A 6,000-nucleotide genomic window follows, 5' to 3' on the forward strand; every position below is an offset into this window, starting at 1 on the left:
TTGTCTGTTTGTTTTCTCTTCCTAATTGTAATACTACAAATTTAATATCTGTTCACTCATTGATCCAACACAATATAATTGACTACATTTGAACTTTATATAATTCCTTTTATCTGAAAAGAATAATTTAATTACAGATGAATCAAGGTCTTTTGATTAAGAAAGAATTAAACTTCCTTTGTTTTTAATCAAGTTACAGCAAATGAGGATATAGAAATTAATTGAACTAGACAAGAAGAAAAAGTATATTCAGCTGAGACTTAAAATGAAATGGGAAAACTTGAGGCAACCCTACAAATGTCCCTTCTAAATGACAAATATTTAGGGAGGAAAAGGCACTCATACCAATACAGACTTTTATAGAACTACGAATATATTTTTTAACTCTGTACATGTTTATTGCTACTGTTTCTTGTTCTTGTTCTCCATTTTCTTCCTCTGTTCTTCTGCTCTTACTCCTATTCCCATTACTGCATGAGTTATATGTGTATAAAGTTCTTTGCATGCAAAATATATTTAACTTTTACGTCTGCCATGCCAATAGTATCATTTTCTAAAAGGTAAAACTTATGGAATCAGGTGACATATCTTATCCCTTATGATAGGAAATAGAAAGTCTTATGGTTATTTCTGGATTTTTTTAAGGTTTTTTTGTGGCACTGGGGTTAAGTGACCAAGGTTACACAACTAGATAATTATTAAGTGTCTGGGGTCTGATTTTAACTCAGGTCCTCCTGACTCCAGAACCAATGCTCTATCCTCAGAGCCACCTGACTGCCCCTCTTCTGGTTTATTTTTCTTAATTCAGTAGTCCTTTTCATTATTGTTGTTGACCCAAGCAAATAGTAACCTCTTAATTATGCATGGAGTTTATAGGTCTTGAACTTCCAAAATCTGTTTATGTGATTCCTCAAAGAGCTACATTTTCATGCTTGAGGCCTAGCAAACCCAGGATTTAGAGATTCAATATGACAGAATCATACATTGTTTTATACAAATTAATAATCCTTTAAAGATGATGCCTATTTGACCATAGGCAAATCACTTAATCAAACTCTTGTTCTCAAGTAACTATGACTTGTCTACTGAGACATAATTAGTCATCTTTTTCCTTAGAAGACATCTATATGGCGGATATTCCACAAACTTAGGGTCAAATAAAAAAAACACTCCTTTCCTTACCTCCTTAGTATGAAATGTGCTTATAATTAATTCCATATGTTGAAATATACTGCATATTACATATGTCATTGCTTGATATTCATTGAAGACCTTAATTTCACTGTCATCATAATGCAACTGTAGCTATCTTTGGGACATTGAAGTATCCTCTGACAAAGTTCCTTACACAGCCTTGCAAAAACACTTATATTTTTAAAAAATATAAAATGAAGCTAATCATATATTCAAGTAGTTTTTGAATTCCAGTTTATATTGAAGCTAGTATCATTGTTAATTATGTACAATTCAGTGGAATAGATTTTTTTTTTCTTTTTAAAAGTTAACTAGACAAGTTAGACTTTTATTTCTATTCTTCATGAGTTATTTTTTTGGTAGGAGAGTATTTTATTAAAACCTCTACTATTCATGATGTTAAAAATTAGAATTGTGGAGTCCATAAGTAAGTTTTCCATGATTGAATTATGTTATTTTGTAAAAAATGTATTACAATATATTTAGGTATAATTGAAAAATCAGTTATGTGTGTATGTTTTCACATTTCTGTTTTTCCTTTTATCTATCTGGTAAACATCCAGATATCTGAATGCTTTTATTTGATAAATGCAGAGAGCTTTTAAGCTAACACTCAGCTGTTTGTTTACTATGTTTTCAAACTTTTTCCAGTTTCTGTTTAGTATTCAGTGAAATGGTGTAAAGAAAACCATCTGCACTGCAGCTGCAAAGGGATTACCTTCACTTGTGTTTTACAGAAAGAAATCTAATGCACTTTGTGTTGAACTTCAAACAATTAACTGACTTTGCCTCCATAAAATGAAATAAAGTTATATTTCCTGAATTCTCATTTCAAATGATATTTTAGTTCATTATCTCTAAAAACAGAGGTCACCAGGCTTATGGACCTTGCTAGTGTTCATAAGTTAATGTGACTGAAAAAAAATCTCCAAATGGTAGACAACCTTCTGGAGATGAGTTTTTTCCCAAATTTGACAAGACCAATTCTGCAATTCTAACTGGCATATGTACCTCTTCCAGATACACAAAGCCTATAAAGTTTGTTTAAAGATATCAGACATAATATTCTCTGCTATTGCTTTTGAGATCCCAGGATCATTTTTATGCAGGGATGAGTCTTTGAAGTAGAACATTAGTGGAAGGTTTATGGAGATAACTAATCAGTTAAAAGAAAAATTAAAAGTAATTTCATATTGAAATCTTCTACCACCACTACTACCACCAAAAACTTGTAAGTCTAATAGATGGATTTTTATATGCATATACATGTTTTGTTTTGTTTTAATTTTACAATTTGGCCTCTATATATCTTGCATTGTATTCATGAAATTATAATTATTAGTTGATAAAAAATAAATGATTTTTTTCCTGTTTTAAAATAAAATACTATCATTACACTGCAAAAAAATTAATATTTTTAAATAATGCTAAACAGAATAAAACATGTTTGGTAGTCCAAAGCAAATTCCTGTATAAAATGCTTTATATGATCCACTGTTGTCACTATGAATTCCTAGAGAATTAAACATAATTATACTAAGAAATTGGAAGAAGGAGCTAATATTAAATTTTTCTTTAGGAATTTTCTTTAGAAATGAATCCATCATTTCTTCAGGTCAAAATCTGAGGGCTAAAATCACAGGGATAAATTCAGTTCCAGGTATTCAAGATATAGACTGTGTTAGAAAGCTGTAAGGAGAAAAATATGGTAGGTATGTTAGAGAGGTTATAAATATTAGGTCATAACTTTGGCTTAAAACTACACTATACAAAGATATATTTTTAATTAAGATATTTATTAATTGTAAACTGGAATTTCCTTATGATACTAATACAAAAAATTAATATCTAGTTCTTACAAATAATTAATTTTTTATTGAAATTTACAGCAGCTCTTTGTTTGGTGTCATCATTTGCTTATTTGTTATTTTTCTATGTCCTCTTCTATCAATCCTCCACTGATTTTGCAACATGCAGTGAAATATAATTATGAGAATGAAAAATCTATTATTTTGAAACTCTCTGTCCTTTCCCATGAGCATCTATGTTTAATACTAAAGTGGAGCAATTCAAATTCTCACATTTTCACATGTAATTTTTCTGAAATAAAATAAATTTGGATTATTTGTGGTTGGAGATGCCACTCTATTTTTGTCTAGTCGTGTCCAGTTTCTCATTGACCCCATTTCTTGGTAAAGTTACTAGAGTGGTTTGTAATTTTCTTCTTTAACCCATTTTGCAGGTGAGAATATGGAGGGATACGGGTTAAGTGACTTGCCCAATATCACACATATAGTTGATGTCTGAGGGCAGATTTGAACTCAGGAAGAATTGAAGACTTAATCCACTTTGCAGCTTGGTTGCCTAGCTACTATAATCATTCTCCTGCATATTTATCAGTTAGAGAAGAAATAAGAAAAGAGTTTTTTAGAGTTTTGAGGGAGGAGGGAGTCCATATTCATTCACCTACCACCCTTTTCTAAAAACCCTTCTAAATTGGCAAAGAAACACAGGAAGATCAAAAAATCTACCAAAAGCAATATTCAGATTATATAATTGTAGTATTATCAGGGATGATATAAATGTCATGTAATCTTTAAAGGCATTTATTTTATTTTATAGTTGCTTTTATGTGTCTGTTTTTGCAAGGCAATGGGGTTAAGTGATTCTCCCAAGGTCACACAGCTGGGTAATTATTAAGAGTCTGAGGCCGATTCGAACTCAGGTCCTCCTGACTCCAGGGCCAGTGCTGTATCTACTGTGCCACCTAGCCACCCCTGTCATGTAATCTTAACCTGTCTAAAATATGAATCCTATTTCTGATAATTTTAACAAGCATAAATATAATCTTCCCATCTAATAAAGCAGCCCTTGCTTTAAGGGCCTATTAAGAGTGAATCATGTCTGCTCAGCAATCTAGTTCTATCCTTAGGGGCTAGGCAAAAACAAAACTAACTCTTCAAATTGCCAACTCTTTAGCTATTTGCTCCACCTCAGTCTTCTTTTTTAAGCCAAATATTCCAACTGCAAACAAGTCATCTTCATATGACATGGTTTTGAAGTTCTTTACTACTACTTATCTACTTTCTCAAGAGATATGTCTGAGATATGATTCTCAGAGATAGTCACAATAATGAAAATATTTTCAGAATATAGTAGGATATACATATTTTTTTGTTTAAGATACATTTATGAACCACTGAATCAGATTTACTTTGAGGGGAAAGTTGTGTATTGTCACTTTGAGCCTTGTAAGGAAAGATCATGTATCTATCAGTAATCAATGAAATTAGCACATTAGCATTCAAAGGCAAGGTTTGAATCTCCATTACAATGGTTTTGAATAAATGATTTATCCTTCTCTTCCCCAAATTTAATTTTTATAACTGTTAAAATGGATTTCTGAGTTTGATTTTAAGAAAGGAGAGACAATGTGATGTGGAAGCCAGAAGTTCATGACCTGGCACTGATGTGTGCTAAATATGTGACTATGGACTGAGCATATAATCTCTTACTCTTATTGGACACAAGAAACTCAAAAACCATAATTTCCTGTGCATTATTGGTCTGAATTAGTAGAAAAAAGTAGATTTGAAGGTAATATAATTGGATTTAATAAATTAAATTATCAGTTTAATCTAGTTTTTAGGATACCATAACCAAACACATCAAGAACCTCCTTTTGGGTCGATAGCAATATAATGTTTTATAGATTGAACTCCTAGTCCCCAAATTGAAAAAGGGCAAAATAGTCAACAACCCATATCCAAATGATGCCTTCTATGGAAAAGAAAGTCAAAATCAAGAAAGTAAAAGATAAAATAGCCAAGGTAGATATATGTATCTGAAAATAGTCATTCACTTTAGTAATGGGCAATTAAATATTGTAATGTATAGTACAGAGTGATCATAGAGGACTAACAACACTGATGAGTCCTTTTCAGAGTTTCCAACTTTGATCTTCACCTGTCACTCACCTTTCACTTGTGGCTCTGAAAAGGTATAGTATTCACAGAGGTCACACCAACAGATCTTAAACCCATCAGTAACTTACAGATTTGTTTACCCCAATCATATGTGTCTTAGGGGTATGCCAATCCCAACAGAATGTGCAGATGAGCTCAATTTGTTCCAATTACCATTGACTAGGCTTTAGCAGGTGCCATGGAACACTTAGACTTTGGTAAGACATCAGAGACATGAAGATCACCTATTGCTTCCTTGACCACATCCAGTTATCTTGACTTTTGTCTTGTCACTGAATTTTGATGATTCTGGATGAGAATGGGTGAAATTGGCAATTTTGTGCAATTCTGTCCCACATAAATCCAAACCATGTGTATGTCAAGACATTATCTGCAACATTACTGATCCCCTTTGAAAATGAAGTACAGGGGTGGTTAGGTGGTGCAGTTGATAGAGCACTGACCCTGGAGTCAGGAGTACCTGAGATCAAATATGACCTCTGACACTTAATAATTACCTAGCTGTGTGGCCTTGGGCAAGCCACTTAACCCCATTTGACTTGCAAAAAAACCTAAAAAAAAATGAAGTACAAATTGCAATTGTGATGTTTCACAAAAAGCATGAATATTTTCTCTAGTTCAAAATGAACTACAAACTAAAGATTGGAAAATTAACTGAACCTAGTTTGTTATAATCACTGCAACAAACCTGACTAGCAGTCTGTTGAGTTTAAACTTAAAAAAGTTTGAAAATTTTCTATTTAAAACTAATCTCCTAAGATTTTCTTCTACCTTTTGGCAAGGTGAAGATCTTCTCATTTATGACATCATAATCATTAGA

This window comes from Macrotis lagotis, chromosome 7, assembly GCF_037893015.1.
Source record: "Macrotis lagotis isolate mMagLag1 chromosome 7, bilby.v1.9.chrom.fasta, whole genome shotgun sequence".
NCBI classification, from domain to species: Eukaryota; Metazoa; Chordata; class Mammalia; order Peramelemorphia; family Peramelidae; genus Macrotis; species Macrotis lagotis.